This window comes from Lepus europaeus, chromosome 14, assembly GCF_033115175.1.
Source record: "Lepus europaeus isolate LE1 chromosome 14, mLepTim1.pri, whole genome shotgun sequence".
NCBI classification, from domain to species: Eukaryota; Metazoa; Chordata; class Mammalia; order Lagomorpha; family Leporidae; genus Lepus; species Lepus europaeus.
In genome coordinates, this window is record NC_084840.1 from 85,459,156 (window position 1) to 85,472,115 (window position 12,960).

The following is a 12,960-nucleotide window of genomic DNA, read 5'->3' on the forward strand; positions in this document are numbered from 1 at the left end:
TTCAAAAAGGTCACAGGAAATGGAATTAAAACTTTATTTTGGTGTAAAAAATGCTGAATTCTATGCACAATTCTTTCATAATCCCCATTTTCCAGGAACTTTTTAAAGGCCTTTGTGTGTTTGTGTGTGTGTATGCTGAAGTGTGAAAAAACCACACACACACACACATATATATATATAATATACACTTTTTTTTCATTTTTAGAAGTCAGCTACTCTAGCTAGTACACAATGAAGATTATTCATGTACATTGACTTTTTATCCTACCAAAATATGTTATGATTAACACTTTATTGTGTTATAAAATGCAGTGATACAATCATAACATAGTTATATTTCCTGCAGCAATGACATCCCATGTTTGGTGGTGCAGTTATATCACTTACCAGGTAAATGACTCCAGAGAGTGGCTCCAAGCACAGCACTTCAGTGCCTTGGCACGAGAGAGGGCAGGAGAGATAGAGCAAACAGGGCAAAAGTCAGTCAGTCTTAGGTGCCACGTGTCATCTTTTTGGCCATGGCCTATTCCTTGAAACAAATCATTAGGTCCAGCCCAGACCCCTGGTCAGGGAAAGATACAAATGAGTGGATCTGGAAGGTGGACTCTTTGGGGGCTGTTTTAGAAGCAGCCTGCAACAGTTAAGCACAACAAAATAAAGAAATGTATAACTATATTCAATGCTTGAAACTATATCATTAACTAATTATGACTTCTTTTCATTGTTTTTTAAATTTGTTTTCTTCATCATTGAATTTTTTTAACTTTTATTTAATGAATATAAATTTCCAATGTACAGCTTGTGGATTACAATGGCTTCCCCCTCCCATAACTTCCCTCCCACCCGCAACCCTCCCCTCTCCCGCTCCCTCTCCCCTTCCATTCACATCAAGATTCATTTTCAATTCTCTTTATATACAGAAGATCAATTTAGTATATATTAAGTGAAGATTTCAACAGTTTGCACCCACATAGAAACACAAAGTGAAACATACTGTTTGAGTACTAGTTATAGCATTAAATCACAATGTACAGCACATTAAGGTCAGAGATCCCACATGAGGAACAAGTGCACAGTGGCTCCTGTTGTTGACCCAACAAATTGACACTCTAGTTCCATCATTGAATTTTAATAAGTATCAGTCACATATGCACTGTACTTTCCTTGCCAATAATAAGAAAGATATTGCTGGATAAAATTCTGAGTGCAATGCTCAGGCTCTTTACATGTAGTCAAGTAATTCTTAATTCAGAACCAAAAACAACTTCAAATAATGGTACTTCCCTTACTACATTCTAAAAAAAAACCTTTCTATCTATGCCTTGTAGTTCTTTTTGAATTGCCACTTTCTCTTTAAATCTTTTAAAATATTTAGCAGCTTCATAAAAATGATTAACGAATTTGGAAAGTATTTTTTCTTTTTTTGGTTTATTTATTTTCATTTCATTTGAAGACAGAGAGATACAGACACTGAGAGACAGAAGGACAAAATGACAGCACTCTTCCATCCATTGATTCATCCCCCAAATGCCCACAATAAGCAATGCTGGTTCAGACAAAGCCAGCAGACAGGAATTCCCATCTGGGCCCCCAGCGTAGGCAGCAGGAATATTGAAGTACTTTAGCCAACATAGTTGCCTTTCCAAGGTGTGGATTAGCAAGTAGGATGAGAATCAGAGCTAGGACTTGAACCAGGCACTCTGATATAGGATGTGGGGGCCCCTGGTGATGTATCAAAGAAGACTAAACTAAATGCCTACTCTGTATTTTTTTCTTTCATTTAGTTCCTAGAAAAACAATGCCAGATTGTATTGCTTCTTTAATCCGCTACAATTACTTCAAACCCACACTTTAATTAAACTTATTTTTTAAATGTACACTTTAAGTACTTTGTTGGAAGTTCATAAACGATGATGGCCGTTAAAATGAAATGAGCACATGATAATAACAGACAAACAATGAGATTTCAATGACTGCTCTGGGTATATAATGCTCTAATGTTGCCATTTAATGCCTACTAAGTGCTTCAAATAAGATGCCGGATGAGGAGAATGATGGCAATTTTAGGGACTGGTATTGTGGGCAGTGGATTAAGCCTTTGCCTGCAACACCAACATGGTTCAAGTCTTGGCTGTTCCTCTTTCAATCCAACTCCTTGCTAATGCACCTGGCAGGGCAGCAGAAGATGGCCCAAGTACATATGATACCAGGATAGAGTTACAGGCTTCTGGCTTGGACCTGACAAAGACTGAGTTGTTGCAGCCATTTGGGGAGTGAATCAGCAGTTGGAATCTCTCTCTCCCTCTCTCTCTCTGTAAGTCTTCCTTTCAAACAAATAAATCTTTTTCAAAAATCATAAATAGGCTGGCAACATGACTCAATAGGCTAATCCTCCACCTGCGGCGCCGGCACCCTGGGTTCTAGTCTTGGTCAGGGCGCTGAATTCTGTCCCAGTTGCTCCTCTTCCAGTCCAGCTCTCTGCTGTGGCCCGGGAGTGCAGTCGGGGATGGCCCAAGTGCTTGGGCCCTGCACCCACATGGGAGACCAGGAGGAAGCACCTGGCTCCTGGCTTCGGATCTGGCCACAGCGGCCATTGGGAAGTGAACCAAAGGAAAAGGAAGACCTTTCTCTCTGTCTCTCTCTCACTGTCCACTCTGCCTATCAAAAAATAAATAAATAAATAAATAAATAAATATCATAAATAAAGAATGATGGCTATTTTATTCTAAGTATTGATTTTGAGTTTATTTCACATATCCTAATTCATTATGGAATATAAGCAGGTTGACTTGTTTACATACAAAAATGGGGGGTGGATAGATACAATTTATCCATTACCAAATCTACTAAAGTTAAAGTTCGATAATTTGGGTCTTTTTGTTTGTTTTGTTTTGCAAGAACAGTACTCATAGGATAAGCAAAGAGCAAATGCACAGCGGTGACTTCCCCAAACTCCAAGGCCTTGGTGCAGGAAGCTCAGTTCCAAGCTGTCAGTTCAGAACGGGGGACAAAATGTCAACAAGGCTCGGTTCACAACCCCCAATTGTCTGATCGTATTGTCCAATCACACCCCTGACCGCAGAAACCATAGGGTCACTGCTAGGCACCGGCTGTCCCACCTCGCTGACTACTGGGGCAGAGAAAGAAGTACCAATTTTCATGCATCCGACTAGGAGGTGATTCGACACTGGACTATTATTCACATTCAAGAGTTTCTGAGCACTATCAGCTGCTCAGACAGAATCTGTGAAAGCTGAACCATACATCCACAAAAGCAGGCAGAGGGTGGGAATGTGGGTCCGCGGGTTCACTTGAATCAGGAACATGTTCTTTTGGGTGTGGATATAAACCTGCAGCAGCCCTGCTGAGTTCAGGGGACTGTGCATCAACATCAGCAGACTCTGGTGAGCTATGTCTGGCCTCACTTCCCCAGGGTCTTATCCATTCTTCAGCAACATAGACTTGTGCTTCTCATAGTTGAGTAGCTCATCTGTTTTTCCTACCTTGATTCCAGATTAGCCCCTTCCAGCACCACCATGAGTCTGTAAGTTCTTCTCTTGCTTCCTGCCTGGAGTATGAGCCACTTGGGTGCATCCCAGTCCTGTCCCTGCTCCCCAAAGCACTGCTCCCCAGAAGAATTTGTTTTTTTAATGAACATATACTCAGTATACAAATCAGTGATAGCTCTTCAAAAGGAATTCTGGAAAGAGAAATAGGTGTTTTGCCATTCATTGATACACTGTCTCTGAATAGCATTTAGATTACTAAAAGAAATGCTTACCAGAACTATAGAATTAAACCAAAAAGATAGCAGTGTAGAAGGAAAAGAAGATAAGGCAGGGTGGAAAATAGTAAATGCAGTACTCAGCCTTTAGAAGAAAGAGAGAAAAAAAAAGGAGAGAGGGAAATGGGGAAAGAGAAGGAGGGGGATAAGAAAAGATAAAGACAAATACAGAAAATAATCAGAAGGAAGGTAAGTAAAACGAAGAACAAGAAAGAAAGGAAATAAAAGGATTATATGAAATTATATGTTAATAGAGTTCCTAGGTGAAAACCTGAGATGCAGCTTTTCTGGAAAAAAAAATGGTTGTTTGTAGTGGAACTCTTTTAGAGTGCTGCCTGCACCCATTTCTAATTTTTGTATGGGAAGAACATTCTGCTGGGGCTGGAATGAGATGCTTCTGGAATTCCTCCAGGATGTTCACATCCTTTGTTTGACCAGTCATTCCTTCCCAAGGCCGTTCAGAGGCAGATTCTGCACTGTCCACTACTGGAAGCAATCCTGTTGCTTCTGCATGAAGACTCGAATGTCATTCCCTGACACAGACATACACCTGGGGTCCAGTCGTTTGTCTTGCAATACTGCATGGCAGCAAGCCTGTTCTTACTGAACAGTGATGTCCTGGAGATGAAGCAGCAGGCAGAGTCATACGCAACTCACGCCTCACGAGATGCACTGTTCTGTCTGTGACGTTCTTCCCTAGGCAATAATCGTAGACACATCTATTTACTTAGAGAAAATGGTGAACTTCTCACCATAAAAAACTTGAGTCAATCATAGAAGCAGCAATGTGGGTTAGAATTATCTTCATTGAAACTGCTATTAAAGTGTGTGTTGTGGGCGGGTGGCGGGGGTGCAGGGGGAACAAGAGTTTACCACACCCTAGTTTACAAGACGCCTGTATCCCATATTGGAGGTCCTGAGTTTAATTCCCAGCTCCATTCAGGATTACAGCTTTCTCCCGGTGCAAACTCAGAGGCAACAGATGATGGCCTTAGTAGTTGGTTCTCTGTCACTCACATAGGAGACCTGGACTGAGTCCCCAGCTCCTGGCTCTGCACTTCCCACCCCACTCCTGCCATTGTTGGCATTTGGGAAGTGAACCAGTGAATGGGAGCAAGATATATCTCTCCCTCTCTCAAATTAAAAAAAATATATACTTTTTCACTCAATATGCATCTATCCTTATGTATTCTTTCACTCAATATGTATGTATCCTTATGAAGATTTCTTTATGATTTTGCTATTGTTGTCATTTAGGAAATTATGCCACTTAAAATTTTTTCTCAAATAAGAAAAAATTGTTTAAAAAAATCATCTATTATTTTACTACAGAAAGACAACTGATTTTGACACTTTGCTGTCAAAATCATTTACACTTATTCTTTGATAAAATGAATATATTGTTGTGCAAAAATGAAATGATGTCATTTCTACAAACCCAATTTCCTCTCATATCATTTTGTCTCTTCAAAGAATTTTATGCTTTCTTACGATGGTATTATTTTGAGGGAGTTTAGATTATACTTAATGTTTTGTTGTTAAAAGCAACACTGAATAGAAACATATTTCTCATCCTCAAGTATATAAAATTAGGGACCTAATAGTTTTATTCACAGATCCATCTTTAGCCATTATTTCTCCAATACAGAAAGAGAGATACATTTGGTTACAATAGATTAAACAAAGGTTATATTTATTAACCCTTATTTAATCATCACAGCCATGCAAACAATTTTAATCAAAAAGAGAGAGCTGAAGCTCAATATTTAAACTGCATAAAAATATGGCATTTAATCTAATCGAGTTGGCCAACAATGAACATGCCACATTTAATGTTTGCTTTTCAAATCTGGATTTTGTTCCCTCTGTCACTCTAATTCCAGGACTCAATTTAAAAATAGTTTGCATTATATGCTATCTCACAGCTTTTTATGTTTGCTAACCAAATATAATATGTTTGAAGACTTTGTCTTCCTGAATGTGACATTGTTAAAAATCAAAGTGTTTAACAGTTACAGCTGCTAGTAGAATAAGTGATGTGTTTCTTAAAAATGGCATAAAACCACATACACAGAGAGAGAGAGAGAGAGAGAGAGAAAGACAGAGAGAGAGAGAGAGGAAAAGAGCCTGATTCTTTACTTCATAAGGTTTTTAACAATAGAGACGTGTTTACATATGTATATGTATGTGTGTACATACATATAAACACATGATTTATAATATCCTCAACTAGCCTATATGTTACATCTGAATGAACAGATAAATAAGGAATTATTTTCTCATCCAAGATCTCTTATCCAAAGCAAATATTTCCACTTGAAGGAAATAAGTATGTGCAAGAATAGATATGAAAATATCATGGCTTCACAGCAATTAAGTGGCTAAACAGAGCTAAAAGAGGCAGTGGGGCCCTCAGCCTTTTCCTCATCACATTATAAGTAATTCTGAGTAAATCTCATAGACATTACCAAGTGGAGACGCTCTTCATTCGGGCTGTGGATGGCCCCTTCACAAGCTATGTAAGGCCTGGACAGTCTGTCTCACTAGAGTGAGAAGAGGCTAAGGCTGGGCCCAGTGCTTTCATTGCTTCGTGGAGACTCGGGCAGTTGTCTATTTCACCCTCTCCAAAAATGTGAATTTGGTCTTATGAGATGATGCGTTCTGTTTTCAATTTTCACATGTGCTTTAGATTCAATGTAGTCATTGAACACATTGACAAGGAGCTTCTGATTTGAGCCTGGATCTATTCTAGTTTCCAGAAGCCAAACTCTAAAATGCGCCTGATCACAGGAAGCTTGAGTTCTAGGAGAAAAGAAAACTCAGAGAGTCCGTTAGCAGGTGGTAAATGCCCTAAGGAAAACACAGCAAGGTAAGGAAATGAGGAATATTGGGGGTTGAGACTGCAGTTTTCAATCAGGTTGCCAGAGAAAAGTCTCACAAAGACAATTACACTTGAGTCAAGGCTTGAAGGACGAGAATCAGAAGCCATGAAGAGACTTAGAAAAGCCAATTCCAGCAGAGGGAGGGGTTGTCAAGACCCTAAAGCAGTAGGGGCTTGTATGGTTGAAGTGCATTGGAAGAGGGGGTAGGTGGATTCTTTGAATAAGCTCTAACAAGGAATTCACCCATTCTGAGGCCCCGTAAGGAAGGTGTTCATCATCAGGGAAGGCAAGGCACTGAAGATACAGAGGAAGCTCAGTTTGGCAGCTTTGTGGAGAATGCTACGACTCAGGCAAGCCAGGAAGGTGATTAGAACAAGGGTGACCACATTCTGTATCGAGGTGAGAAGAGGCTGGATTCTAGGTTTCGTTTTAAGGTACATTAAAGAAGATTTCTAGAATTCATATGCGTTAAAGATGATGTTACAAATTTTTACTCAAAGAGCCAGAAGGCTGATTCTCTGAACAACAAGAGAAAACTAAGCCAGGAACTTGCACAGTTGGGGAGAGAGGGAAGAGATCAGAAAACACATTGAGCAAACGCTGGGTCCGAAACGTCCACGATTCATCCAAATGTAATTTCAGAGAGAGATGCATGGGCAGTTCTAGAGTTCAGGAGAAAGCCTGGGCCAGCAAGACTCACTGGCACGTCACTGGCATTGTTACACCTCATGATTAAATCCTGGAATCTGGGTTAAATCGTAAAAGGAGTAAGTACAGATGAGAAAAATTTGAGGGCCAAAACCTGAGCATTTCAAAATTTAGAAGTCAGGAAGGTAGACAGGACTGTGAATGAGAAACCTTGGAGAAACACCACAAGAGTATAATCCCTGAAAGCCAAGGTAAAGAAGAGACGTGGATTTTCTATGAAGAATAGACAATTCTTTAATGAATTTTGGCTGAAATGATGAGAAGCCCTAAAATTTCATTTCTAACCTGACCCTAGGTGTGACTTACATTGCTGACCTGAGGACCACAGTTTGAGAACCACTGATCCATGGCAAAGTTTTTCTTTATTTTTTAAAGATTCATTTTTACTTATTTGAAAGGTAGAGTTATGGGAGGGGAGAAGGAGAGGGAGAAGGAGAAGGAGGGATGGTGGGAAGGAGAAAGGGAAGGATAGAGAGAGAAATGTTTCATTCACTGGTTCACTCCCCCAAATGGCTGCAATGGCCAGGGCTGTGCCAGACTGAAGCCAGGAGCCCAGTTTGTTCTGTGTCTCCCACATGGTTCAGCAGCCCAAGCACTTGGCTCTTCTTCCACTGCTTCCCCAGGTGCATTGGCAAGGAGCTGGATTGGAAGTGAAGCAGCCAGGAATTGAAACCATGCCCATATGGGATGCCAGTGTCACAGGCAGGAGCTTAACACACTATGCCACAAAACCAACCTCAAAGGTTTTCTTTTTTTTTTTTTTTTTTTTTTGACAGGCAGAGTGGATAGTGAGAGAGACAGAGAGAAAGGTCTTCCTTTTTGCCGTTGGTTCACCCTCCAATGGCCGCTGCGGCCAGTGCATTGTGCCGATCCGAAGCCAGGAGCCAGGAACTTCTCCTGGTCTCCCATGCGGGTGCAGGGCACAAGCACTTGGGCCATCCTCCACTGCCTTCCCGGGCCACAGCAGAGAGCTGGCCTGGAAGAGGGGCAACTGGGATAGAATCCGGCGCCCCAACCGGGACTAGAACCCGGTGTGCCAGCACCGCGAGGCGGAGGATTAGCCTGTTAAGTCACGGCACCGGCCTCAAAGGTTTTCAATTATAGATAAACATTGCAATTTTCTGGAGACTTGTAAAAATTTTTGAAAGTTAGAACCCACATGCAAACGGTAAGATTTAATTTATTTAGGCTGTGACTTGATCACTAGTAATTTTTAAAGTTCTCCTATGTTTTGAGCCTTCTTGGCATTCTTGACAGACATTCAAAAAATCAAAGTTTCAAACAATCTGGTCTCTAAAATTTCCAGTAAATCCTGGACTTTGGTTTTTCCAGTTTGGGCCCAACTGAAAAAATCGAAGGACCTATGTCTCTCATCTTATAGAGACACCAACTAATCAGTCTATTTGGAGTATATTAGAAGGACTGTAAAGATGTGATGTGGTACCAGACTTTAAGTTTCTATAATGGAAAATGCTATTAATACAAATGTTTGAGAATTAAAAAGTCTAATGATCTTGTGTTACTAGACATGATAGTTATCTTAATGAGAAAGCCCCAGAGGCTTAAAGGGTTAAATACTTGTAAAATCCTACAGGTGCTTTCAAAAATACTGTGAAGTAAGCAAGTGCCTCTTGTTGGTTGATGAGTTTATAATTTTAAACATGGCGACTTAAAGTCTTTTGTCATCCACAGTTATATATGATCTGCTGCTCATAAAACTAAAGCGTTGTTGGTCCTGTGTTTAGTTGTCCTCCTATAGGTTCCTATGGACTTTTTCCAGCCACTTTTATTGTATTCAGTACTTTGGGATGGCTCTGTAAACAGATGAAGCCAATAATGTATTAACAGTACCAACTGAGAGAAAGTATGGTTAACTGAGGTTACTAAAAACAAAAAGCAATTCAAATCAATTGGCAATCTACAAAAAGAGTTAAAGATTTTAAAAGCTATTATTAAAATTGCTATATTGGTCTATTATGCTATATTATATGTGTGTACATATTGTATGTCCACAAGGGGAAATTTTATTAAGAGTTTTATTTTAAATGGCTTATAGATAAGATTGTCCATAAATTTAAGCTGCTAAAATTAATCAAAGATACATTTTAATTTGTGGGACCTGAATCTGTGTATCATATGTTTTAAACGTGTTGGTAGAAAGAAACTAAAAACATTTTAGATGGTTGTGCTTAAGTTTACTGGCTAAACAAACTACACCATGTTAGATATTTAAGAGGTGTTTTCAAATACATGATTCTTAAAATTTATAGAAGGCATTGGACCTTCTGGTAAATGTTTTCTTAAGTTGTTATCTAATGGTTGAAACGGTTTGCTAAGTATTCATGTGATATTGCTATTGTCAGCAAGTGATCTAGGACTTGCTCCCTCATTTCTCTATTCTAAGCCCAACTTGTTCTTTCATTTCTCTATTCTCTTCAAGGTAGGAAACTAATTCTATTATGAAGGAATCAGTAGGATGCACAATTTAATCTTTAGACCTTATAAAAGAGATGGCTAACATTTTTCTGCAATAACATAGCCAAAATAAGAACTCAAATAATAATCTCATAGCTAGATTCACTTTGCCATCAGCGAAGTATACAGTAAGTAGAAAAAACCTCCCTTTCAGACCAAAGGGAAAGAAAGTTTTCAAGTGAGAATATAATTTTCCTCATGGGCATTGTCTACCTTAGAAAAACTACTACAGAACATGCCTGTGACTATAGACTTGTAGTTCAGGCCACCGAAGATTAGAGATGGGAAACGGGCACTCCCTTGACTTGCATCCTCTGGTCTGCTTTAACACAAACCAGGAGGAAAAGAAAGCTCGGCATCAGAAGCAATGGGTGGCAGGCCTATTAATGGCTGATCTGTACAGTGATCTGCCCTCAAGGAGACCCAACAGGCCAGTCCACTGCAGTGGCTTTCAATGTGGTAAGCCTGGGCTTCAGCAGAAGTCAGCTTGTGAAGAGCCCTGGCAGCTCTGCCAAGAGTTGGATCACTGGAAATGGACCTGCCCTGGAGTCGAAGGATGCCCAGGTCAGAGCCACAGATCTTATTGGCTCTAAGCTGAAAAGCCCTTCACTCAGCCCAACTTCCAAAGTGACCACTGCAGCTGAGGGGATGGTCAAGTAGGGTCAGCAACATTGCAGGCAGAACTGTAAATTTCTTGTTAGAGATGACCCCTGCCTTTACCTGGCCAGCTCTCCTCCCAGGCCAGCCAAGTAATGAAAGTCAACAGAGTGCCTTCCCCTAGGAGGTTCACACCTCCCTTAGGATATACCCCATGTGAAGAGATAGATAGGTATGGGCCTCTGAATTTACAAGGCCTAAAGCCCACCAGATTATTATCAAGCCCCTTCTATCAGGTTCTATTTGCCTCTCAATCAGAAAACTTAATTGTAGCTTAGACAGCACCTTTCTTAGCTCCTCTAATAATGACTCTGTCCTTTGTTCTAGGCCCTGTCTAGTGCACTTGGGCCTCATTCCTTTGTAATCATAACCTCTACTCTACCACCAATGGCTCTACTCCCAACCTGTGTGTACTGATGGTCCTCTTCCCCACTTAATGCTGTATAATTGTTCAAACCTGGTAAATGCCACTCTTAGGATCATTGGTTACTATCCTCACTCTGTCTTTTATGACATTGTCTAAATATGATCAGAGTCGGCAAACTTGGAAGGCTTCCATAGCCTTGGCAACTCATGACGACAGCCTAGGATGGTTACTGGCGCCATAAATTAGAGTGTCAATTTGTTGGGTCAACAACAGGAGCCACTGTGCACTTGCTCCTCATGTGGGATCTCTGTCCTTAATGTGCTGTACATTGTGATTTAATGCTATAACTAGTACTCAAACAGTATGTTTCACTTTGTGTTTCTATGTGGGTGCAAACTATTGAAATCTTTATACTAAATTGATCTTCTGTATATAGAGAATTGAAAATGAATCTTGATGCAAAAGGAAGGGGAGAGGGAGCGGGAGAGGGGAGGGTTGCGGGTGGGAGGGAAGTTATGGGGGGGGAAGCCATTGTAATCCATAAGCTGTACACTGGAAATTTATATTCATTAAATAAAAGTTAAAAAAAAAATAAATCCTGCTGCTTGACGTCCTAAACAACACTCTGGCCTCAGAATCAGCCCTTAAGGCATTTGGATCTGGCTGAAGAGCCCATGAGAATATTGTAGGCATGGAAAGCCAAGATACCATGGAAAAGAATAAAAGAAGAAGACCTAAATGAAAGATCTCTGTGAGTGAGATCCCAGTGGAAAGAACGGGGCCATCAAAGAAGGAGGTACCTTTCTCTGAAGGGAGGAGAGAACTTCCACTTTGACTATGACCCTATCGGAATAAGATCAAAGTCAGCGAATTCTAAAGGCTTCCATAGCCCTGGCAACTCATGACTAGAGCCTAGGGAGATTACTGACGCCATGAACAGGAGTGTCAAATTGTTAAGTCAGCAACAGAAGTCACTGTGTACTTACATCCCATGTGGAATCTGTCCTTAATGTGTTGTCTAATGTGCAGTGATGCTATAACTAGTACTGAAACAGTATTTTTACACTTTGTGGTTCTGCGTGGGTACAAACTGATGAGATCTTTACTAATTATATACTGAATCGATCTTCTGTATATAAAGATAATTGGAAATGAAAAAAAACCTGGTGTTAAATTGGAAATGGCATAGAAAATTAATTAATTTTTTAAAAAAGTATTATGTAGGATCTCTGTCTTTAATGTGCTGTACACTCTTATTTAATGCTATAACTAGTACTCCAACAGTATTTTTTTTTCACTTTGTGTTTCTATATGGGGGCAAACTGTTGAAATCGTTACCTAATATATACTAAACTGATCTTCTGTATATAAAGAGAATAGAAAATGAATCATGATGTGATGGAAGGGGAGAGGGAGCGGGAAAGGGGAGGGTTGTGGGTGGGAGGGAAGTTTTGGGAGGGGGAAGCCATTGTAACCCGTAAGCTGTACTTTGGAAATTTATATTCATTAAATAAAAGTTTAATTAAAAAAAAAAGAAAATCAATTGGATCTCCCCAGTCACCAGGCATCTGACTAATGGGGTCAGGGGATCCTGAAATGTGATCCTTCAAACTATAAGCCAAAATAAAACTTTATCTTTCAAGAAGCTGCTCTCTGGTACTTTAGTTAATTCAATGAAAACTTGACTGATACCTCAGGTGTTTCCAACTAGCAGTGGAGTTGAGAAGCACTGATCTTAACAATGAAGAGAATGTAGATTACCTGAGTACAGGGCTTGACAGTTGTAGTTAAAGGGAGATAAAAGCATATGGAAATTCTCCTGTGATTCCTTCCATCATCCAAGCAAAATGGGAAGCCAGATCAGGTGAGTGTGAGGGTGGGAGATGAACTTCAAGAGGGTATGAAAAAATGGAAAAAATCTTTGAGGATAATGGGAATGTGAATAAGCTAGAGAAATAATATCCAGTTGCTACATTTGCAGCTATGAATCTAAAATTAGACCATTCAGGGTACCTGTGCATTTTTCTTATTCTCCATTTTTCTACCCAGGTGCAAATGTGATATAAGCAGAGATAGATTTAACTTTG

At 40.0% G+C, this 12,960-nt stretch overlaps 1 pseudogene; it reads right to left on the reverse strand.

The window, feature by feature from the left end:
• Nucleotides 1-2,990: 2,990 nt before the first annotated feature.
• Nucleotides 2,991-12,342, reverse strand: LOC133773499 (ribosomal RNA small subunit methyltransferase NEP1-like; annotated as a pseudogene).
• Nucleotides 12,343-12,960: the final 618 nt, after the last annotated feature.